Consider the following 26,776-nt stretch of genomic DNA (forward strand, 5'->3'; position numbering starts at 1 on the left):
ACAAGGGTTTCCCCGTGAATAACTTACTGTCTATTCATCAACAGTCATGGCAGTATAGCGAACACGAGACGTGAAAAATAATAAATCTACGCGTGCTTAGACCACCTAGTATGACTACTAGGACTAGAGCAAGCCAAAAAACGCGCCGCCGTCACCCCCTCCTTGTCGGCAACGGAAAAATCTTTGTTTTACACAGTCGTGAATTCATTGTGCTAAGACCCCACATGCCGAGGCGTTGAATAGAATGTAGATGCTAGTTTACGGAAGCAAGTATCGATAATACGTTTGTATCTCCATACTTATATTTCTTCTCTTATAAAAAACCGAGTTGGTGATGATGGTACGTGTGCCATCTTGCAATATAGACCGTCTGATCTATATCTGACGGATGGAAATTAAACTAAAAGATACCCACACCCCTCTCCACATTTGCAGACATGGCCTTCCCTCGTTCATCCTTATCTCCAACAAACCTCATTGTTGAGCAATTAAGAAAGGAAGGCTCTGGAACAAACTGGCCTGGTGGCCGCTGCCGGCGTCGTCAATCCCCATGCCTCCGCTCAGTCCGACCACCAACCACCACCACACCCCACTCCTCTTCACCTTATCTCATATTTCTCGAGATATCATTAGTTTTTACACATGGGATTACTCCCGCAAGGGTCAATCACAACAAGTGTTTTATAAAAAAATGCATCTTGATGTTCCATGCAATGCATGGATCTTGCTAGTACTCCTACACAAGACTAAGTTGGTGATGCTGGTGTGTCTGCCATCCGTCGTTTCTGACCATTAGATCTACATCTAACGATTATGAGGAAAGTTGTTGCCTTTTCTCACCAACATCCCACTTGTCTACCAATTTGCGGAAAAACCCATAATTAGTATCTTAAAACCAACCACATCCCTCCCTGACCTCACCAAAACAGCCCAAGGAATATATTCTAATTGAAACATAATATATCTCTAGTGAAATATGTATATCAAAATTAGAGTGTTTTGTACCAAGTTTGTGAATAAGTATTATTCTAATTATGATTCGTTGCAACGGAGATGAACATTGCTAGTATTTCCAACCATGCATTTTTCCTAGTATTCCATAGTTTTGAGTTTTCCATCAAGATATTAGTCACTCATGGTTGATATTTACTTTCAATCATGTACACATATGCACTATGTAACTAGCCTTTCTTATTGGCTTCCAAAGCTTAACTTTCACTCCTACTTACAATATGTAGAGTATTTAACAAAAAACTACCACTTTCAACCAGCCCTAGGAAGAATCTATTGTACAAAAAATAGCAAAAACATACCCAAAATTTCTTAATCCACGCCAAAAACTACCTAGTACTCCTACCGATTAGGTTCGTTTAAACCCATTTATGATAGGGTTGGCCCACACGTCCGTGCTGAGAAGGCAACTTAAACCAACACATTTTGTGTGACCGTTGACACGAGGGACCCACATCTGACCTTCTATCCTGTTATTCCCCTCAAATCCTTATTTTTCCTGAACATTACTTCAAACAGTACTGATGCGTGTTCATCGGTTGTAACACCCTCGATGCGACTATAGCTCCCACGTGTTGAGGCACGACTTAGAGACATAATCGCATTGAAGGCAGATGTCGCAAGTTAGGCAATCTTCACAAACATCCCATGTAATATAATAATAAAAGGGGAGATAACATAGTTGGCTTACACTCGCCAAGTCAATCAAGTACATAAATAACATTACATCATCCAAACACTCATGGCCCGACTATGGCGCCAAAATAAAAGAGAACCCAACACGCGACACGGTCCCAATCACCCCCAACTAGGCACCACTACTGATCATCGGGAAAGGAAACATAGTAACGTTGAGAGTCCTCGTCGAACTCCCACTTGAGCTCATACGCGTCTCCTGGAGCGGAATCATCAGGCCCTGCATCTGGTGTAATAGTAATCTGTGAGCCATAGGGACTCAGCAATCTCGCACCCTCGCGATCAAGACTATTTAAGCTTATAGGTAAGGCAAGATAAATATATGAGTGGAGCTGCAGCAAGCGACTAGCAAGTATGGTGGCTAACTTATTCGCAAAAGAGAGCGAGAAGAGGAGGCAAAGCACGAGCGAGAACTAGAGAACAACCTGCGCAAACATTACCCCAACACCGTGTCCACTTCCCGGACTCCGCCGAGAAGAGGCCATCACGGTAACACACTCAGTTGATTCATTTTAATTAATTAAGGTTCAAGTTATCTACAATCGGACATTAACAAATTCCAATCTGCCCATAACCGCGGGCACGGCTTTCGGAAGTTCAATCCCTGCAGGGGAGTCCCAACTTAGCCCATGACAAGCTCTCACGGTCAACGAAGGAATAGACCTCCTCCCAAGACGTTCCGATCAGACTCGGTATCTCGGTAATTCAAGACAACTCTGACAATGGTAAAACAAGTCCAGCAACACCGCCCGTTGTGCCGACAAATCCCGATAGGAGCTGCACATATCTCGTTCTCAGGGCACACCGGATAAGCTAAGCGTACGGGAGCCAACGTAACCCAAGTTGCCAAGGGACAACACCGCACGGTGCTCTAGGTTGGACCAACACTCAGAGGAGCACTGGCCCGCGGGGGTTAAAACAAGATGACCCTTGAGTCCGCGAAACCCAAGGGAAAAGGCTAGGTGGAAAATGGTAAAACCAAGGTTGGGCATTGCTGGAGAAGTTTTATTCAAGGCGGACTGTCAAGGGGTTCCCATTATAACCCAACCGCGTAAGGAACGCAAAATCCGGGAACATAACACCGATATGACGGAAACTAGGGCGGCAAGAGTGGAACAAAACACTAGGCGAGAGGCCGAGCCTTCCACCCTTTACCAAGTATATAGATGCATTAAGATAACAAAGTAATGTAATGATATCCCAACAAGTAAATAAATGTTCCAACAAGGAACGGCCTCCAAACTTCACCTGCAACTAGCAACGCTATAAGAGGGGCTGAGCAAAGCGGTAACATAGCCAATCAACGGTTTGCTAGGACATGGAGGGTTAGAGGTTTGACATGGCAATTTGGGAGGCTTGCAAGCAAGTGGTAGGCATCGTATCAATGGCATAGCAAAAGAGCGAGCAAACTAGCATAGCAAAGATAGTAGTGATTTCGAGGGTATGATCATCTTACCTGCACAGTTGTCAGAGTTGACTGGATCCTCAAAAGCAAACTCAACGGGCTCCTCGTTAGCGAACTCGTCTCCCGGCTCTACCCAAACAAGACAAACAAGCAACAAGGATACAATCAACCACGTGCAAGACCAAGCAATATGATGCAATGATGATATGCTATGCGGGATGCGATGCGGGATGCAAAATGCAAGATATGACAGGAAATGCATGAACCTGGCCTCAACTTGGAAAACCAAGTGTGTCACTGGAAAGATGAGATGAAATTGCTTGAAAATGATATAGAGAACGCCGGAATCGGAGTTACGGTTTGGAAATGGCAAGTGATTCAAAAATGACACCGGTCTGCGATTTACAGCAAGTAGGCATCTAAATGCAATGAGATGAACATGCTACAGCACCCAAACATGACAAAAAAATACATGGCAGGGATGCACACAAGATGCTTAACAAAAGTCTAGCACTAAGCTACGGCCAATTCATCCATTAACAGGTTCAAACAAGCATGGCAAAAATGCAAATGGCAAACACATCTCAGACTTAGTGAAATTAACACTTGTCTAGAATTTCAGATCAGGTAGCCCTCTTCGAGGCAACAAAACTACATCTTACAGGACCTGAACATGGCAAAGTAAAGAATGGCATGGAGCTACTCAAAGAGCTTAACCAAAGTCCCTTAGTGACCTTGAGCCAAAAGGGATCAGAAAATACAATTGCAAGCATGTGAACATGGCAAAAACATAATCAGTTTTCATACTTAGTGAAAACTGGCACATGCTGAAATATAACTCAAGTAGGCATGTTTACGAGCTCGATGCACTCACTACGGTGCAAGTCATGGCAAGACAAGCATACACCCATCAAGAAGGCACAAAATTCAAGCTATACATGGCAAGAACAATAACATAGCATGCACGGATCAACTACAACATCATCGGCAAAATTGCAAACAAGTTGACAATCTGCCCAGATTCACAAAGTAGCAAAAGTAGAGCTCGATTGACTCAAGCTAGGGTGCTCCATAATTGCAAACAAAGCCAAGGATGGATAGAGCACTACAATATTAACAAAACATCCTTACTGATCATCCTCAAAAGAGGCACGGATCACTAGGAAACAACATGAACATATGGCATCATGAGATGAACAGCTCCAGGACTTGGTGAAATCACTAAGTCCCTGAAAACAGAATTAGCAAGTGCACCACTTTGTAAGATTGCACAAGTCACCACACACATCCTAAAAATACAAGGGTTGCACCTCTGGAAAGATGACAAAACCCTTAACAAAACATATGTAGATCACACGGGCATATCATGCACATATTAATCATGGCAAAAATGACAAAAGTGCTAAACGGAGTAACAGATCGGACAATTAACTCAAGTAGCCCTCTTCTAACAGCATTTCGGGCATCAGGATGAGCTCAAATGAAAATTATGCAATGGAATGAAATGATGTACTCTCTGAGACGAACATTTTGATATGCTATATGCATGAATCGGAGCTACGGATGCAATGTTACGGAGCCGCGAACATGGAAACTTGGATCTGGAATTCTAGGACTCAGACAAAAAAATTTACCCCTAGGGTTTACTGTTCACAGATCTGGATCGGATCTCGCCGGGGCACGGACGCCGAGGTCCATCAGAGGAGTCGCCGGAGTTGGGGGGCTCACCGGCCGGAGCGAGGTCGACGGCGGGGCGGCCTCCACGGCGCTGGGCGTCGGGGGCCGGGGCGGCGGCGAGACGGCAGCCGCGGCGCGGGGCGGCGCCCGCGGGCTGGCGGCGGCGGAGGAGCTGCGGCGCGTGGCGCCGGCGTGGAGAGGCGGCGGCGGGCGGCGATGGCGTGCGGCGGCGCCGGAGTCGAGGGAGGTGGCGGCGGGGGCGCGCAAGGAGGCGGCGTGGGCGGCTGGGCCGCGGGGGCTCTCCCCGGGCCGAGCGGGCCGGCGCGGGAGCGGGTGGTGGTGCGCCACGTGGCAGGACGCCACTGGTGCGTGGGCGGCGGCACGGTGTGTCCGCCCCGGGCGGACAATGTCCGGCAGCGCGCGAGGTTTTTTAGGGTTTCGGGGGGAAGAAAGATCCGGATCTGGAGGGGTGTATATATAGGCATAGAGGGAGCTAGGAGTGTCCAAATGAGGTGCGGTTTTCGGCCACGCAATCATGATCGAACGCTCTAGATGATGGAGCAGAGTTAGGTGGGTTTTGGGCCAAATTGGAGGGGTGTTGGGCTGCAACACACACGAGGCCTTTTCGGTCCCTCGGTTAACCGTTGGAGTATCAAACGAAGTCCAAATGATACGAAACTTGACAGGCGGTCTACCGGTAGTAAACCAAGGCCGCTTGGAAAGTCTCGGTCCAATCCGGAAATGTTTAATCCCCACACACGAAAGAAAGGTAGAATTGACCACCGGAGGAGAACGAAGCGCCGGAATGCAAAACGGACAACGGGGAAAATGCTCGAATGCATGAGACGAACACGTGTGCAAATGCAATGCACATGATGAGATGATATGATATGCATGACAGCGACAACAACACATGGAGACAAAAACCCGAACCCGAGATAATAAATATAACTTAACGCCGGAAACGGCAAGAGTTGGAGTACAAATTGGGAAAGTTACATCCGGGGTGTTACAACACTCCACAACTACGAAAAGATCTCGTCCCGAGATATAGGACTGAAAGAACGCCGGGTACTCAGAATGGAGGTGATCCTCGTGTTCCCAGGTAGCTTCACGGTCGGAATGGTGTGACAACTTGACTTTGAGAAATTTGATTGACTTGTTGCGAGTCTTGCGTTCAGTCTCTTCAAAAATAGCAACTGGGTGCTCACGATAAGAGAGATATTCTTGGAGCTCAATGTCCTCGAAGTTGACGGTGCGGTCAGGAGTCTTGAAGAACTTTCGGAGCTGAGAGACATGGAACATGTCATGAACATTTGCAAAGTTTGAAGGAAGCTCGAGTTGATAGGCGAGGTCGCCTCTCTTGCTGACAATATTGAAAGGTCCCACGTATATGGGGGCAAGCTTCCCTCTGATACCGAAGAGACGAGTACCTTTCATAGGAGAGACGTGGAGGTAAACATGATCTCGGATCTCGAAAGCCAAATCACGTTGCTTACTATCATAGTAGCTCTTCTGACGGGATTGGGCTGCTTTGAGGTTATCTCGAATGACTTTGCACATTTCTTCTGCTTCTGTGATTAAGTCATTACCCAAAAGCTGACGTTCACCAGTTTCAGACCAGTTGAGAGGGGTACGGCACTTCCTGCCATACAGAATTTCAAAAGGGGCCTTGCCCGAACTTGCTTGAAAACTGTTGTTGTAGGAGAATTCAGCATAAGGAAGACAATCCTCCCACTTCATGCCGAAGGAGATCACACAAGCCCTGAGCATATCTTCAAGAATCTGGTTGACACGCTCGACTTGACCGCTAGTTTGTGGATGGAAAGTTGTGCTGAAGCGGATGTTGGTGCCCATGGCCTTCTGAAAAGAATCCCAAAACTTCGAGGTAAAGATGCTGCCACGGTCTGAAGAGATCACTTGTGGAATACCATGCAGAGAGACAATACGAGAGGTATAGAGTTCCGCCAATTGAGCTGCCGTGATCGACTCTTTGATAGGTAGAAAATGAGCCACTTTGGTGAGTTTGTCGATGACAACGAATATAGCATCATTGCCACGCTTGGACTTTGGAAACCCAGTCACGAAGTCCATTTCAATGTGGTCAAACTTCCATTCTGGAATGGCAAGAGGTTGGAGGAGACCTGCTGGCCTTTGGTGTTCTGCCTTCACTCTTCTTCAGACATCACATTCATTCACGAATTGAGCGATCTCACGCTTCATTCGAGTCCATCAATAAGCTTGCTTAAGGTCCTTATACATCTTCGTGCTCCCAGGGTGGATGGAGAGGAGAGAATTGTGAGCCTCGTTCATGATCACTTTACAAAGGTCACCTTTGGGTACAACAATACGATCCTCGAAGAAGAGAGTGTCCTTGTCATCAAGGCGGTAGCACTTGTACTTGGACTGACTCTTGGCAATCCCAATCTTCACCTTTTTCACCATAGCATCGAGAAGTTGGGCTTGGCGAATCTGGTCTTCCAAGGTAGGAGAGACTTGAAGGTTGGCAAGGAAACCTTGAGGAACAACTTGCAGATTAAGTTTGCGGAAAGCTTCACAAAGCTCGGGTTGATAAGGCTTGAGAATCAGACTGTTACAATAAGCTTTCCTGCTCAAAGCATCAGCAATCACATTGGCCTTGCCTGGAGTATACTCGATACTCAGATTATACTCTTGAATCATTTCGACCCATCGAGTTTGCCTGAGGTTGAGATTAGGCTGAGTGAAGATGTACTTGAGACTCTTGTGATCAGTGAAAATGTCCACTTTTCTTCCCAATAGAAGATGTCTCCAAGTCAAAAGAGCATGCACAACTGCCGCCAACTCGAGATCGTGAGTGGGGTAGTTCTTCTCATTAGGCTTCAACTGGCGAGATGTATGAGCAACAACTTTCTTCTCTTGCATCAAAACTACGCCAAGACCTTGGAGAGAGGCATCACAAAAGACCTCGTACGGTTTGGATTCATCGGGCGGAGTCAGAACTGGAGCAGTAATCAATTTCTCTTTCAAAGTGTTGAAAGCAATGTCACACTCCGGAGACCAAACGTACTTGACGTGCTTCTGAAGAAGATTTGAGAGAGGCTTCGCGATCTTAGAAAAGTTTTCAATGAATCTTCGGCAATAGCTTGCGAGACCGAGGAAGCTACGGAGTTGCTTCACATTCTGAGGAGGTTCCCAATTCACAATTGCAGACACCTTCTCAGGATTCACGGAAATGCCCTTGGCAGAGATGATATGACCAAGATAAAGAACCTCATCGAGCCAAAATTCACACTTGGAGAACTTGGCATAGAACTGATGTTCCCTGAGCTTATCAAGAACCAAACGCAAGTGCTTGGCATGATCTTCCTTGTTCTTGGAGAAAACCAGAATGTCATCGAGATAGACCAAAACGAAGTCATTGGTGTAGGCATTGAAGATGAAGTTCATCATGCGAGAGAACGTCGGAGGAGCGTTGACGAGACCAAAAGACATGACAGTGTATTCATATGAACCAAAGCTTGTCCTGAAAGTCGTCTTCGGACTCACGGATTCGAATCTGATGATAGCCCATACGGAGATCAAGCTTGGAGAACACTCGAGCACCTTTGAGTTGTTAGAACAGCTCATTGATGTTGGGAAGTGGGTATTTGTTCTTGATGGACTTCTTGTTCACTGGATGGTAATCAACACAATGTCGGTCCGTTCCATCCTTCTTATTCACAAAAAGAACACCACAACCCCACGGAGAAGAACTAGGCCGGATGAGACCCATTTTCTCTTGAATATCGAGTTGCTTCTTCAGCTCCTTCAACTCTTCAGGTCCGAGCTTGTAAGGACGTTTGCACACAGGTTCCGTACCAGGCTCAAGATCAATAACGAATTCAACTGGCCGATGCGGAGGCATTCCTAGGAGCTCTTCTGGAAAGACGTCTTGATATTCGCAAACGACTGGAATTTGCGAGATAGCATCGAGTTCACCCTTCTCATTGAGAGAAAACAGACGGATGGTATCGTCATTCGCGGCATAGACAATTACATCCTCAGACGAATGAGTTAATTGAATCTGCCTAGCTGCACAATCAAGCTGAGCCTTGTGCTTAGAAAGCCAATCCATCCCGAGAATAAGATCAATATCCGAGTTACCAAGAACCATTGGAGAAGCCAGAAACTTGAAATCACCCATCATGATAGAAACATCCGGGACTATTGAAGTAGCCCTCATAGACTTAGCCGGAGAAACCACTCCCATAGGTTTACCCAACATTTGTGAAACGAAGTCATGCTTGGAAACAAATGATCTTGACATGAAGCAATGTGATGCACCAGTGTCAAAAAGAACTTTTGCTGGAAAAGAGTTAACTGGAAAGTTACCCATGATGACATCTGATGATTACTCTGCCTGAGCTGCATTCAGCAAGTTGACCTTGGCGTGCTTGGGGTTATGCTTGACCACAGTTGTACTTGCCGATCTGAAAGGAGGAGGAGGAAGACGCCTCTGGTTGAAACACTTGTTGGCATAGTGACCCTTCTATTGGCACTTGTTGCACGTGACCTCTGAAAGCGGACGGTGATACGGAGCACTCGATCTTGGAGCTTGAGATGAAGTCTTGTTCTGAAAGCCAGGGTTGGGTGGGTGGGAAGAACCACTGCCACCTTTGCTCTTCTGCTGATACGGCTGACGAAACGGAGGAGGAGGAAGCCAAAACTTCTGCTGCTTGGCCACTTGAGTAGAGGAAGGAGGAGTAACATCTCTGACTCGCTTCTTGGAAGCATCACACCTCAACTGAGCAGCCTCTTGCTTCAGTGCCATGTTGTAGAACTCATCGTATCTCAAGGGCTCAAAGAGGACAAGAGCGAGCTGAATATCTTCTCTGAACCACCCCTGAACTGATATATCATGCTCTTCTCATCAGGGACGTCCTGCTTGGCAAAGCGGGCGAGCTTCTGGAACAACTTGTTGTAGTCATAGACAGACAAAGAGCCTTGCTTCAGATTGCGGAATTCCTCACGCTTGCTTTCAACCACGCTCTGCGGAATATGATGAGCTCGGAAATCTCGACGGAAATCATCCCAAGTGATAACACGTCCACCTCTGGAATCCTTGTACTGCTGGAACCATCCTGCAGCTTGATCTTTGAGTTGGAAGGAAGCGAACTTGACAAAGTCCTCAGGCCTGACGTTACTGCACTCGAAATGCTTACACAGATCCACAAGCCAATCGTCAGCATCGGTGGCCTCAACACAATTGCTGAAAGTCTTTGGCCCATTAGCAAGGAACTAGTTGAGTGTAGCAAAGTGACTCTGATTGCTGCCTTGATTCCCTTGGTTGCCTTGATTGCGCTCTTGGAGAATTTACATGATCAACTGTGTGTTTGCATTGGTTGTGGCCATCAAAGCTTGACATGCCTCCGGAGGAGGTGGAGGTGGTGGCGGATCAGGATTCGGAGTCATGCGCGTTGGAGGAGCCATCCTGAAGAGGTTGACCACCATTAGCACATTGACAGATAAATATTGAAGCTGAATCCAACGGAATGAAAATTGCAACATATAGTCTTCACATCCGAACAAAATGAACGAATGCATTCCTCTTGAAATGGTCACATATCCATAAATTGATAAGCCACGTAGAATTAAGGTAGAGAAATAAATCAACAAGGTACGGATCAAGAACGAATAATTGGTAAGAAATCCCAATCTCAAACCAGTATCCGTGGAAGAAGAACTAGAGCTACTAGAATTCCCACCTATGAAACTCCCGAACCTTTCCGGTTATGCAATCAGGTGTTGGGGATACAGGGGAAGCATAATATCTCACCCAAACTAGCAATTCCTACATCCAGCTGTATCCATCCTTCAACACATAACCAAGAAACCTTCGGAAACCATCTACCTCAACCTTCGAAAAGCATCCGTTATACAAGTTATGGCGATACTCCCGAACACCCGCCCCAGTACTGGGTGGCGTCGAGGTTATCTCACCAACGAACTGCATAAAAGAGATTTTCGATGTCGGCGTACTAGACTCAGGTATTCCAGAATTGCAACGATAAAATTATGATGACAACACCTCAGAGCTCAACTCCCCGGGACACTTCCACTAAACCCCTGACAGGAGGCACCAAGACAATGTTCTCATCATAAAACCATCGCAACGATTCCAAGATACCCGCGTGATCCTAAAAAATTTTTAGTGAAATTTGGGAAGAGAAGAGTCAAAACTCTACGTCAGGATGCCTTACCAGAGCGATGAGGAGGCTGGGAAGTAAAATGAATTCCTAAACTCTCCGATATATAATTCCTAAATGACTCAAAACATTTTTCTAGACACAACTCGGTCGCTAAAAACGATCAAGCAATGGGGCTCCTAAGGTCGGGGAAGGCTCTGATTACCAACTTGTAACACCCTCGATGCGACTATAGCTCCCACGTGTCGAGGCATGACTTAGAGACATAATCGCATTGAAGGCATATGTCGCAAGTTAGGCAATCTTCACAAACATCCCATGTAATATAATAATAAAAGGGGAGATAACATAGTTGGCTTACACTCGCCACGTCAATCAAGTACATAAATAACATTACATCATCCAAACACTCATGGCCTGACTACGGTGCCAAAATAAAAGAGAACCCAACATGCGACACGGTCCCAATCACCCCCAACTGGGCACCACTACTGATCATCGGGAAAGGAAACATAGTAACGTTGAGAGTCCTTGTCGAACTCCCACTTGAGCTCATACGCGTCTCCTGGAGCGGAATCATCAGGCCCTGCATCTGGGGTAATAGTAATCTGTGAGCCACAGGGACTCAGCAATCTCGCACCCTCGCGATCAAGACTATTTAAGCTTATAGGTAAGGCAAGGTAAATATATGAGTGGAGCTGCAGCAAGCGACTAGCAAGTATGGTGGCTAACTTATTCGCAAAAGAGAGCGAGAAGAGGAGGCAAAGCACGAGCGAGAACTAGAGAACAACCTGCGCAAACATTACCCCAACACCGTGTCCACTTCCCGGACTCCGCCGAGAAGAGGCCATCACGGTAACACACTCAGTTGATTCATTTTAATTAATTAAGGTTCAAGTTATCTACAACCGGACATTAACAAATTCCCATCTGCCCATAACCACGGGCACGGCTTTCGAAAGTTCAATCCCTGCAGGGGAGTCCCAACTTAGCCCCTAACAAGCTCTCACGGTCAACGAAGGAATAGACCTCCTCCCAAGACGTTCCGATCAGACTCGGTATCTCTGTAATTCAAGACAACTCCGACAATGGTAAAACAAGTCCAGCAACACCGCCCGCTGTGTCGACAAATCCCGATAGGAGCTGCACATATCTCGTTCTCAGGGCACACCGGATAAGCTAAGCGTATGGGAGCCAACGTAACCCAAGTTGCCAAGGGACGGCCCCGCACGGTGCTCTAGGTTGGACCAACACTCACAGGAGCACTGGCCCGGGGGGGTTAAAACAAGATGACCCTTGAGTCCGCGAAACCCAAGGGAAAAGGCTAGGTGGCAAATGGTAAAACCAAGGTTGGGAATTGCTGGAGAAATTTTATTCAAGGCGGACTGTCAAGGGGTTCCCATTATAACCCAACCGCGTAAGGAACGCAAAATCCGGGAACATAACACCGATATGACGGAAACTAGGGCGGCAAGAGTGGAACAAAACACTAGGCGAGAGGCCGAGCCTTCCACCCTTTACCAAGTATATAGATGCATTAAGATAACAAAGTAATATAATGATATCCCAACAAGTAAATAAATGTTCCAATAAGGAACGGCCTCCAAACTTCACCTGCAACTAGCAACGCTATAAGAGGGGCTGAGCAAAGCGGTAACATAGCCAATCAACGGTTTGCTAGGACATGGAGGGTTAGAGGTTTGACATGGCAATTTGGGAGGCTTGCAAGCAAGTGGTAGGCATCGTAGCAATGGCATAGCAAAAGAGCGAGCAAACTAGCATAGCAAAGATAGTAGTGATTTCGAGGGTATGATCATCTTGCCTGCACAGTTGTCAGAGTTGACTGGATCCTCAAAAGCAAACTCAACGGGCTCCTTGTTAGCGAACTCGTCTCCCGGCTCTACCCAAAAAAGAAAAACAAGCAACAAGGATACAATCAACCACGTGCAAGACCAAGCAATATGATGCAATGATGATATGCTATGCGGGATGCGATGTGGGATGCAAAATGCAAGATATGACAGGAAATGCATAAATCTGGCCTCAACTTGGAAAACCAAGTGTGCCACTGGAAAGATGAGATGAAATCGCTTGAAAACGATATAGAGAACGCCGGAATCGGAGTTACGGTTTGGAAATGGCAAGCGATTAAAAAATGACACCGGTCTGCGATTTACAGCAAGTAGGCATCTAAATGCAATGAGATGAACATGCTACAGCACCCAAAAATGACAACAAAATACATGGCAGGGATGCACACAAGATGCTTAACAAAAGTCTAGCACTGAGCTACGGCCAATTCATCCATTAACAGGTTCAAACAAGCATGGCAAAAATGCAAATGGCAAACAGATCTCAGACTTGGTGAAATTAACACTTGTCTGGAATTTCAGATCAGGTAGCCCTCTTCGGAGCAACAAAACTACATGTTACAGGACCTGAACATGGCAAAGTAAAGCATGGCATGGAGCTACTCAAAGAGCTTAACCAAAGTCCCTTAGTGACCTTGAGCCAAAAGGGATCAGAAAATACAATTGCAAGCATGTGAACATGGCAAAAACATAATCAGTTTTCATACTTAGTGAAAACTGGCACATGCTGAAATATAACTCAAGTAGGCATGTTTACAAGCTCGATGCACTCACTACGGTGCAAGTCATGGCAAGACAAGCATACACCCATCAAGAAGGCACAAAATTCAAGCTATACATGGCAAGAACAATAACATAGCATGCACGGATCAACTACAACATCATCGGCAAAATTGCAAACAAGTTGACAATCTGCCCAGATTCACAAAGTAGCAAAAGTAGAGCTCGATTGACTCAAGCTAGGGTGCTCCATAATTGCAAAAAAATACATGTGTGGATAGAGCACTACAATATTAACAAAACATCCTTACTGATCATCCTCAAAAGAGGCACGGATCACTAGGAAACAACATGAACATATGGCATCATGAGATGAACAGCTCCAGGACTTTGTGAAATCACTAAGTCCCTGAAAACAGAATTAGCAAGTGCACCACTTTGCAAGCTTGCACAAGTCACCACACACATCCTAAAAATACATGAGTTGCACCTCTGGAAAGATGACAAAGCCCTTAACAAAACATATGTAGAGCACACGGGCATATCATGCACATATTAATCATGGCAAAAATGACAAAAGTGCTAAACGGAGTAACAGATCTGACAATTAACTCAAGTAGCCCTCTTCTAACAGCATTTCGGGCATCAAGATGAGCTCAAATGAAAATGATGCAATGGAATGAAATGATGTACTCTCTGAGACGAACATTTTGATATGCTATATGCATGAATCGGAGCTACGGATGCAAAGTTACGGAGCCATAAACATGGCAACTTGGATCTGGAATTCTGGGACTTAGACGAAAAATTTTACCCCTAGGGTTTACTGTTCACAGATCTGGATCGGATCTCGCTGGGGTACGGACGCCGAGGTCCACCGGAGGAGTCGCCGGAGTTGGGGGGCTCGCTGGCCGGAGCGAGGTCGACGGCAGGGCGGCCTCCACGACGCGGGGCGGCGAGACGGCAGCCGCGGCGCGGGGCGGCGCCCGCGGGCTGGCGGCGGCGGAGGAGCTGTGGCGCGCGGCGCCAGCGTGGAGAGGCGGCGGCGGGCGGCGATGGCGTGCGGCGGCGCCGGAGTCGAGGGAGGCGGCGGCGGGGGCGCGCAAGGAGGCGGCGCGGGCGGCTGGGCCGCGGGGGCTCTCCCCGGGCCGAGCGGGCCGGTGCGGGAGCGGGTGGCGGCGCGCCACGTGGCAGGACGCCACTGGTGCGGGGGCGGCGGCGCGCGAGGTTTTTTAGGGTTTCGGGGGGGAAGAAAGATCCGGATCTGGAGGGGTGTATATATAGGCATAGAGGGAGCTAGGAGAGTCCAAATGAGGTGCGGTTTTCGGCCACGCGATCGTGATCGAACGCTCTATATGATGGAGCAGAGTTAGGTGGGTTTTGGGCCAAATTGGAGGGGTGTTGGGCTGCAACACACACGAGGCCTTTTCGGTCCCTCGGTTAACCGTTGGAGTATCAAACGAAGTCCAAATGATACGAAACTTGACAGGCGGTCTACCGGTAGTAAACCAAGGCCGCTTGGCAAGTCTCGGTCCAATCCGGAAATGTTTAATCCCCACACACGAAAGAAAGGTAGAATTGACCACCGGAGGAGAACGAAGCGCCGGAATGCAAAACGGACAACGGGGAAAATTCTCGAATGCATGAGACGAACACGTGTGCAAATGCAATGCACATGATGACATGATATGAGATGCATGACAATGACAACAACACACAGAGACAAAAACCCGAACCCGAGATAATAAATATAACTTAACGCCGGAAACGGCAAGAGTTGGAGTACAAATTGGGAATGTTACATCCGGGGTGTTACATCGGTGGCGCCGGTGATGAGCGAGTTGGCCGCCGCTCCGCCGGACGGGCCGGACGCCGCGCTGGCTTCCACACGGGTTGGCAGGCTGGCCCGAGTGTGACTCACGAGAGAGCAAGCCGCCGCGCTGGCCTTCGCTCGAGCCAGATGGCTGGCCTTAGCGCGGCGCGCGCGAGAAAGCTGTCGTGCTGTCATGCCAATCTAGTTAGCAAACCTTGCAGACAAGCAGCTGGACGGAGCTATCTTGGCTAGCTAGCGGCCGGGAGTGCCAGACGGGGCTGGCATTCGGGCTGCCGCAACATGGGTTCCGCACCGCCGGTGGTTTTGACCTCGCCTTCTGCCGGCGGCGGTAGCTACATCCCATGGCCGAGAATGACTAGGTGGACGGGCCGGAGGTAGGAGGTCACTCGAGGATTTTTGTTGCTAAGAGCATGTACAATGGTTGATAAGGTAGTATTATCTTAAGTCTACCACGTATGCAAGTGGTAGTAATTTCTTGGCATTTTAGTGGTTTCTTGCATTATTAGAGCAAGTACAATAGAGCTGAGTCAGCGGGCTATAAGAAATAAACTAGTATATTTCCGCTTAGTTGGAGGAAAGAGAAGAGGAGAGTGAAGGTAAGCGGGCTCTTCGTAAGAGCCAGCTCTAGCACGTGCTCCTAGGAACTTTGTGAGAATGAGAAGTGGGCCACATAATAAAAAAGTAGTACACTCTTTTGATCTATTATTGTACAGGTTGGCTATAAGATGGGCTGTAGATGACATGGCACTGGCTTATAGCCAGCAACAGGTGATAGGGGTTTCTTGTAAGGAACAATGTACGTACTACTAGCGACAAAAGGCGATTCTAGGTTGCGTTGTACTCCAACGAATACTACTAGAGGTCGTGGGAGTGTATACCTCATTTTGTGGGTTTGATCCCGGCCGAACGCATGGCGGCCTTTTTAAAAAAAATAGTACTATTACACTTCGCTGCGAGCCAATATTTTACATGGGTAGTTTGAGTTTTGAAGTCAAAAGGACATGCGGCCACACAATCTGGGTGCACTGGACAGCCTAGCCACGTGAACGGGTTTTCCTTCCCAGCATCCCGTGGCTCACTTGCTCGCCCTAGCCGCACCTCGCTTGCAGCTTCCTCATCAGCTAGTAGCATATTTAAACTAGCGCCTCCCAATTAAGCCCGAGGAACCGGAAAAGCCTGGCGGGGAATTGGGAACTATGCAATATGGCTCTGTACGTAAAGTGCTCTACTCCCTCCGTCTAGGTGTGTAAGTCACCTTACGAAAACCAAATAATCCAAAAACACTTAGGCACCGTACATTAACTCCCTTCTCGTTTTTTGTTTTGTGGCATATCAACCAATAAGATATGTGGGTTGTGCACGCTTTCAATGACTTGAGACTACCAAACATAACATGCAGTGGTTGGTTCATTGCATGCAATGCTATTAATTAGCAAAAAGACAATAAGTTTTCTCGTTTTCCTCTCCGCCTTGGTCGCGATGCACAACGTAAGATGCCTTACACACCTAGACGGAGGAAGTACTACTACTCTGTAGCTTGTGGCGTTGCACGCATGGACTTCACTCCATTATCGGCTCTACTATAAAAGAAATTCCTCTTGACGTGTTTTTTTGATACGGAGGCAAAAGCTTTGCTTCATCTCATTCATAAAGAAGGAACTAGTAACAAAGTTCGATGAGATCCATTACACCTCCATAAATGGAAGCGAAAAGCCTAGTCTCGCTATATCAAATAACTCAAATGTTCTGCCCCTGCAGTAACCGTCACTGATAAACCGGCTGCTAGTGTGTGCGTGAGAGGAGCGGCTGAGTAGGCCAGCTACGTGAGAGGAACGGCTGAATAGAGCACCGAGAGTACCCACAAGGCCACTACGCAGGTGTACTTCCCCTGCATTGATAGTACAGCGATGGTTCTAGAGAACAGTAGTACCCTCCACTTCCAACTGTAGCTCCTTGGCCCTAAGATTCAAGAGATCAAAACTGGTGCACTATACTAGACTACACTAGAAGTATAGTACATCACACTACTAGTTGAGAAAAGTAGTACTAGTACTGCTACAGTACGAGTACGTACTCCTCCGTCACATAATGTAAGACGTTTTTTGACACTAGTTGGCATGTACAAAAAATGACGAAAACATAACCAAAATTTCTTAATCCACGCCAAAAACTACTACCTAGGGCCAAATATTTCTTACTAGTGCTATTATTTACAGTATAATGCAATCCCATAACGTTCCATAACCCCTTTCTTTCAAAAAAATCTCTTCTAGAGAGAAGATTGCTATTTCCACGCGAGCTTCTCATAGGCCAGCGCCACTGCATGCAGTCATGTGAGAGAGAGGGAGACATCCATGCAGCAAGCAGAGAGAGGAGAACGCTGGCGGACATCCAATGGGTTGTATGGGGCATTTATAGCTGCTAGCTCCTCCCATCCATGCGCCAAGGGTATTTTCATCCAGAAAGCATGCAGTGAGCCCTTGCCTTGGTATCCGGGTCTGCTCTTATGCGCAGAGTAAAAAGAATCGGAGGGAGTACTAGTAGTAAATAATAGCCTCACCCCTTCGCTGAGGAACGATCTACAGTTGGAAGGGACGAGGCCCTGCGGTTACTACGCTCTTATCTCCTCCTCGCCAGTTCCCCCCCCCCCGAAGAGAAGGCAGTTCATCGGTGCTCCCATGGATTCGCCAGGCAGTTCTCCTCCTCGTCGGGGCTGGGAGACCTTGGACGACAATCCTGTGGGAGAAATCACACACCGCTCCGACGTCCTCACTGCCGCAAGACTCGGTGCTTCCTGCACCAACTTTTTCAAGACGCTGCTTAAACAGGCCATGCTTGTTGGTCTTCCATGCGTCCTTGAGGAGAAGGTTCTTCTATGGGACAATCCTTTGAACAGTGCACCGCTCCCTGGCCATGGTTGCACGTTGACTCCGCTAGAGTTGCCGACGTTGAGAGGTAGTCGGATTTTGTCCGATGAGCAGGTCAGTAATGGATTTTGATCATGTAGTACTTAATTATTCCATTTCCATCCCATAATTTCTCTGCTGCCCACCGTCTTATATATAGGTCTGGGTCGGTGCCAACGAAGATTGGCTTGCATACCTCCGGCCGGATACCACCATCATTTTGCACAACATCCACAACAGTGCGGCTGTTCTAGTAGACCCCTTCTCCACCATTGGGATCGGCCTTCCGGACTGGATGGGCTTGAATACATATGATGATGCCTACATGAGATTGAATAAGATAGCAATTGCGGACCCGCCCACAAAGCAGCGCGGCTACGACGATAACTATCTCATCGCGGTGTTCGACATAAGGATTGACATCAATGCAAGAGGAAGTAACGGCAGAGGCTAGCGCATGTTGGCGGCGGCAGATTTGTACCCCTACACGTTCGAAGACGTCGTGCGCCATCTAGGCCGCATCTTCGCGGTGACAAGCCAGGGGACTTGTTTCATCTGGTTGCCAAACTATGGTACGGGAGATTACAAACGGAATGCACAAACCATCATTTGCATCCCTAACGGTACTCCATTATTTTGCAGGGACCAGTCATCCCCCGATCAAAATAAGATCGCCGATCCTGGATGTGCATTTGCATCCGCGATTCGGTCTAACCTGGAACCTTGTAGCTGACTTTGGCATATTGGGATCAACTATCTTAGCAGTCGTTACCCATGGTACCACTGATGTGCAACATGGTCACACAATCTACCATGATCGGACCATCACCATCTACCCAGGTATTCCATTTTTTAACCCTCTCGCCTTCTCTTTCATTGTTGTACCAGTAGTATACTTTGTAGTACTAGTAGGAGTACTTTTTACCTTGGAGGACGCGTATAGCTAGCTAGGCCCTTGAAGACTTGAACCCACTAGCTGCCACCATTTTTGTTTTTCCATGTCTTACTATCTCATCCATGTAGCCAAGAGTGGCTATATATAATAAGCCGGTTATTTTACTTCCTCTATACTGGAGCAGTACTATTTGCTGCACAGTATTACTGACCGCCATATTTGAGCACAACATTATTATGCATGGACCTTGACTATGTACATCACCATGTGTCCAGATCAGGATGCCGCGTGTACCAGATGAACGGCGCCGAGTTCAACCCCCATGATGCTACGTGGGTGCCGAGGAACACTCTTGGAGAGTACTCGCTTTTCATCGGGGACAGCTACCCCATTGTGAAGCGGATGCCACCTTCCGTGCATGACACGGAAGGCCAGACATTCATGAAGCATGGTTGTGTCTTTAGTGCGCACCGCCGGATGAACGACATGCTGGGACACGCTATCCCTGATTTATGCCGCTTCAGCTTGGATGAGTCTCCATCGTGTGGAACCGGACTAGAAAGCTACGACAATGATTCCCGTTGCCCACCGCTATGGATCATGCCATCCATGAAGAACACCTGGGACTAGAACCTGGAGGAGGACATGTAGCCCATCTATAACGTGTAAGTGGAGTACGTAATTGTGAACGGTAGCGTTGTGAATATATGTAGACTAGTCATGCACAAATTTATCACATAAATTGGAGATGAACTTGTGTGGCATACTGGCATTTGTCCTTTAGAATTTATTACTAGTAAATGCGTTATGTGTACGTGCAACTTGTGTAGTTGTTGCACGGGCTCCAACACGCTCTTTGAGAAAAAAAAGGTGGCACAACTTTGGATATACGTGACGTGGCGGCATCATATAGTAGCATTGTTCGCTATAGTTGTAGTACACTCCTACTAGGACGACAACTCCTATAAAACCTTGCGCTTGGCTCTTTACCTCTTCGGGAGGTTCAATAGTTCGTACTCGTGTGAACCTTGCACTTGGCTCTTCGCCTCTTCGGAAGGTCCAACAATGATGATACTACAGTACAATATGCTTCTGGCAATCTGACACCAATTGAACTGCTGCACATCCACCGCGAGGGTGAGGGCGAGGGCGAGGGAGAGGGAGAGGGCACTATTGTCAAAACCCTCTCCTCGTCCTACGAACCACAGCGACGTGGGCGAGGGAGAGGCGTAGTAAGCAAGCTTCTCCTCGTTCGGCGATTTGACGGGACACATCAAAGCAGTACTAGTACTAGTAGTAGTAGTCCATACTGCGTCCTTTCCGATTAATATGGCTTAATTTGAAATGAGAAAAATACAATGGCAGTCAACGTATGTAACAATATGCTCTTTACGGTCCCTATATATAGTTTTGCAGCGATTATACGATCACTAGCTCATCGTAGAGCACCGTATTGCACCCTACTGACCGGCCACATAGTCGACGTAGCACTTTGTTGACTGGTTAAATTCTCACCTAGTTTCTGGGTCCCACCTGTCAGTTGGCAGAGCAAAGAAATCAGTTAAATAAAACTTTACGCAGGCGCGACACGAGTCCAACCCTTGCGCGCGAACCGCCCTGGCTGTGTATGTGAGTGCATGCATGTGTCCTCCCTCGGTCTTCCAACAAAGAGTGCACATCGGCTATAAAACAAAGAGTGTAGTACATGATGTACATCTACACTTGCAATGCATTTAGCCTTTAATCTAAATCGATATTGATTGACTAATGCACCAACTTGTGCTGTAGGTATAGGCTACATGTCTATCCTTAATTACAGCATGCAATGGCCTTCATTTAATCTTCTTATCTCAATGGTCGCATGCACACATAAGTCTACTACTTTTGGGCATTAATTATGCCCTGGTCAATGTATAAATCTCTAAATGTACAGACTTTCACGGACGTAGGGAGTAGGTTGAGCACTTGAGCGTGAGCGTGTGTGTTGTGTCGTGTGCTATGTGCCGCATGGGTGCGTGAGTGTTGCATGCGTCCATGTGTACATGGGAGTGTTGCATGTTCCATGCATGCATGCATGAGGCTTACTCCCTCCCATTGACATGTTCATATCTGAAGCTTCCTCTGTTCCCTCCATATGGTGATACTCCCTCTGTTCCCAAATAGTACGGAGTAAAAGCCTCCCTCTGTTCCCAAATACGGAGTATTTGTCTTTCTACAGATTTCACCAAGTGACTAGGTACGGAGAAAAATGAGTGAAGTGAGCGTAGAGGCATAGGGATACTGTAGAAAGGAAGTCCTCATGATCCATTATTCCCCATCTCGGTTAGAGAGAACTATTCAACTAGTCTTCGGAGTGAAGTGACAATACACGCTGCAGCAGATGGGACACGTAATTAATAAGCTGATCCAGCATGTTGGTGTTACTAAATCAGCCTTACCCAGTACTGCCATCTCTTCTTCTTCCTCCTCTCTTCTTCTTCCTCCTCTCTTCCCCATCGTCGGCCGCACACCATTTACCCCCGCTCACTGCTCGCCCACCCGCGCCATCTTCCTTGGTAGCTCGCGCGTACCATATCCCCCCGCTCACTTCTCGACCACACGAGGAGAAGCTTCTTCGCTCGCCCGCCCGAATCCACTTCCCCGCTGGCCCGCAAGCACCGAAAAGCCCAATGGCAGAACCGACTGACACGCAGAGCCGTGATTGGAATTCCCTCCCCGGTGTTCTCTTGGAATAGATCTATAGTCGTATGGACCTACTCAGCACCGTCCGCCTGGCCGCATGCTCGGTGTCTTTGTACCGTCTACTCGTCTGCATCCGGCCGGCTCTTTTCAAGACACCCTGCTTGCTGATGCGTGATCCTCGCAGGTGGCCCAGACACCAACTTAACGATCCTACGGAGGTTGACGTGGTGCCCCTCGACATGCTACCACCACCCATCCACCTGTCCTTCATGCGCGGCCACTACTGGACGGGCATGAAGGCCAACTAGATCGTCCTCATCCACCACACCGGTAGTCCGTGGCATCTCGTGGATATCTACACCCAGCGAGAGATCACCCTTCCATCGTTGGATACCGCCGCCATCGAGCCTCGCGGCCCGCCGGACACTCCTCCCTACTACGCACGAGACGCGTCAAGCTTTTGGCTCGACCTCTGTTTGCAGAAAGTTGTAATCTGCGAAGTGCCCACACCATCAGAAGACTACATGGATTACAAGCTCATTGCCTTGTTTAACATGGGATTAGTCTATCTAGAATTTGGTCGCCATACATGGTTATGGCTCATCATCAATCCTGTTGAGGCAACATTTCTGTCTGATGCTATAGTGCATGATGGCATCGTTACGCGGTCGACGCACAGATTGGCTGCCTATACTGGTGGTATCTATCGTCGTGTAATTGTTCTATCTCATCTCATCTTTACCTTATGAATACGACTGCCTGTTCATTTGTTACAAATTTAGAATGCATAGCATGTCTATAACCACATCATTGCTATATGTTTCTCTCATTTCCTAGATTTTTATGACCACACATGTTATTGTTAGAGTTGATGTGAGAACAATTGGCATCTAATGATTGTTAGAATACATATTATGAGCATAACATCATGATTGCTATATGTTACTCTCGTTTACAAGATTTTTATAACAACGCATATTATTGCTTAGAGTTGATATGAGAACAGTAGTAGTAAGTGCTATGGTGGAATATGAGTAGGCGCTATCATAGTTGTTTTCCTCTCATTGTTACATGATGTTTGAACCATGACATATTGCTAGAATATGAAAGCCATTGGCTTATTTTTTTAACTTGGGGTATGATTATGACCACGGCATTGCAATTCTCTATCTATGATATGTCTCACTGTTATAATAATCTTAATTCCACACATACTCTGAACATGATTGTTTATTTTTGTCCTTTTGGTCTCCAATTTGAATTGTTGCAGCAGATGCAAATGCGCTGGCCTTCATGATTCCAGGACCTGGAATCATACCAGCCGATGGGTGGTGGTTTATCGCTCGTTCAGCTGACGGCGGTCATTTGATGCTCATTCGCACGTACCAAATTGACCAAACCATTACATCAAACCACATGCAGTACAATGCATGGGGAGTTCGTGACATTGATGGCTATTCCTGCTTCATGTTCGAGAAAGATCCCAGCTCCGTTGGCCCAGGCGTATTCAACTGGAGGCAGATTTACAGCCTCGGCAACCACTCCTTGTTCCTCAGGCTCAATTATCCGATCATCCAACCAATCATCGATCATATCACCAGCGATGATTACTGTGCTATGCAACTTCCATTCGCGAGGGGGCTGTGTTTACACATCATACAATGGGTTTCATGAATCACCATATCCAGAGATTCGTCGACACAACTTGTTGCCAGATAATCTTCAGTGTGTGAAAGGCATCGAGCTTCCATGCGATGGATGGCTTTTGCAAACCCGACATGCGGTGATGTGGTTCATGCCAACAGCAAATATGCACAACTTGATTCGTGCTAATATCTAGACTGAGCCATGTATTCTGCTGCTGTAGCACGACCCTCTTTTGTTGGATATTATGTACTGTTGTTAGTTTGAAGCACTCCTCTGGTTTGAAGGATAGATACCTTCCTGGGATCAAGTGCATCGTAACTCACTTGCGTAGGATGTGCTGGTAATGATGATGGAGATGTTGTGTAGAAGCCATATATATTATTCTATTACCCTACTTGAACTGATGAATTCAAGCGGTTGAACTGATGAAATTCGAGTGGTTGAACTAATGCTTTCTGTTGCTGTTAAAAATCGTCTTCTTTAGTTCAATTTTTTTTGCAAATTTTTTTGTCGAAACGGGGCGTGTAATATATTGTTGGAAAGCTCTTGACATCCACATTACAATCTTATAAAAAAAAATTGCAAAAAAATTATCATTTAAAAGCAGTTTTGAAAAAACCGTTTTTTTCAAAACCGAAAACGCGAATCGTATTTTCGACTTAATTTTCAAATGGTTTGTCGGAATTGAGCAAATGAGATGGCGTTGGAAAGCTTGTTAAATCCGCATCTTCCATATATCTACTATTTTTTCAAATTCTTTATGATTTAAAAGTAATTTGAAAAACAGTGAAATTCTGGGCGAAATGTTTTTTCACTGTTTTTTGCAAACGGTTTGTCGGATTGACGCAAATGATACGGCGTTGGAAAGCTATGGCAAATGCACAACTTTTGCGTATAGAAAGTTTTTTCTAATTCCTTATGGTTTAAATACGAATTCAAATACGGTTAAAATTGGTTTTGAACACGGGTTTTTAAAAAAGTTTGTTGAAATGGGGCAAATAATATACCGTTGGATAGCTATCGAAAATGCAAAGCTTAGTCATGTTGAACATTTTCTCTACTTCCAAACCGTTTAAATGTAATTTTGAATAAGGTAAAGCCCATTGTGTTGTTTTCTCATGTCTATAAAACAGAGTACTCGTACTGATCTATGTCTATGTTTGTACTGAGGTATTTTTCGCAGAGTAGTTTTGAATGGTTTCGAAAAAAGAATACTTTGAACGGATGTCTTTATGATTTTGTACTTGCTCCCATCTTTTTAAGAGTAATTTTGAAATACGGTGAGACTCATCGTGCTATTTTTCTTTCTGAAAGAAAGAGTACTCGTACTGATCTATGTGTGTGTTTGTACTGAGGAATTTTTCAGAGTAATTTTGAATGGTTCCGAGAAAAGAGTACTTGCACTAATGTTCATATGGTTTTGTACTGAGCATGTTTTCACATACAAACTTCACTTTGTTTTTTGGGTATCATAGTCCCCGAACTTGCATTGTTTTTATCGTTGAACTCAATGATAGTTTTTCAAAAGGAAATAATTTCGTGTGTTTGTTTTTTTAACTCAATTTTCTTGCAAGATGTTTTGGACTTCTCTTGTTTCCATTTGATTTTTCATTGGGTTTCATTTTGTTTGAGCTTTTTTCTCAAACTTATCTGGGATGTCGTGTTGAACTTACAACTTTTTTAATTGTGAACTTGCTGTTTTTTTGCAATGCCAATATTTAGGAGAGCAGGGCAAGGACAAAGAAAATAATTTCGTGTGTTTGTTTTTTTAACTCAATTTTTCTTGCAAGATGTTTTGGACTTCTCTTGTTTTGCAACTTGAACTTTTACCATTTGAGTTTTCATTGGGTTTCATTTTGTTTGAGCTTTTTTCACAAACTTATCTGGGACGTCATGTTGAACTTACAACTTTTTTAATTGTGCGACGAGTGGGCGACGCACTGACATGACACTTGAGATGCGCCTGCTGGACTGACCTCCTTGTCCCATCTGAATGGATCAGTTGCAAAACATGGACATTTTCTTGGACGTCAACGTCACAGAATACCAAAACCTAACAATCTTTTGTTTTCTCAACTGCAAACTGGATCATCCCCTATTTCTCAACTGCAAACTTTTGTTTTCTCTGAACTTGTCGTATCCTCAAGTTTGAATGGATGTAAATACTTTTTGCCACACTGCTCCAGATTTCAGTATGGTACAACCTTGATGAGCCGATGCACAAGAACATGTAAACAATGTATACTTCAGTACATAGCGCACCATTAAATTGCTCCACAACCATTTAAAACTGCATAAAAACCTGCCAAAGATGCATAATGCACCATTGAGGTATTAACCATTCACACTTCCTAGATCCATTACGGTGCATCTACAGACTAAAGGTACGTGTACAGAAAGAATGTGAAAACAGAATCTGAATCCCTCTCATGCTTTACTACTTGCTATTCGCACATTTATCTCATTTTTCACATTACTTCTTCCTCTTCTACCAGGACCTCTTCCCATGCTTCTCTCCTTTTTTTCATCCCTGATGATGATTGGGCTTCTTGATTCTGCACCCAGCAAGCCCAAGATGTCCGTAAATGAAAAAGAAACCAACAAACACTGCACAAAAAGATGTTGTTAATAGGGTTGCAAGAATGCTAAAAACACAATATAATTATTCAGTGTAATTTCACTATTACATTTTTAGTAAAATGTGATTCAGGATCCATGCAAAGTAAAGTAGCATCTGTTTTCGAAATGGATGGTTATAGGTTTAGACAGAAGTTAAGTTTCAGGAATGCCCTTACGGCAAAGCAAAACTATGTATCTTTTGCCTCAGGACTTAGTTCATTTAAAGCATAATGCACTAAAAAGAACACACAAGTTGAACTGAAAATCAAAATAAAAGTTGGGGTAGCATGCCTGAGAGGAAGGAGGTCGAGGGAAGCAGGGCGCACAGTGGGCGAAGGACACACAAGGAAGATGAGTTACCTCGTCGCTAGGCTGCGAGGCGACCTCCATCATGGAGGTCCTCGGGGTTGGAGTGCATCAGCAACGAGTGATGGGGCTGCGACAGGGGACAGGTTGGAGCATGCACGCATGGCGACGTTGTCGATGTACATGAACCTGCTGTGCAGAGAGATCAAGTGTAGTACATTAGTCTTGCTTCATTTCAGCTAGACAAAAACATGAAAAAAATGTTAAGTTTTTTGGACGGCTTTCCTCTTTTTCTTTCTCCAATTCTGCGCCACCACTGCCACCATCCTGTATGCAGGCG

General features: G+C 46.1%; 1 pseudogene; it reads left to right on the top strand.

The window, feature by feature from the left end:
* LOC147975684 (uncharacterized) overlaps positions 1 to 26,776 on the top strand; it is a 95,973-nt pseudogene that overhangs the window by 65,224 nt on the left and 3,973 nt on the right.

This window comes from Triticum urartu, chromosome 4A (assembly GCF_056163025.1).
Source record: "Triticum urartu cultivar PI428250 chromosome 4A, HENAU_Tu73, whole genome shotgun sequence".
Classification (NCBI taxonomy): domain Eukaryota; kingdom Viridiplantae; phylum Streptophyta; class Magnoliopsida; order Poales; family Poaceae; genus Triticum; species Triticum urartu.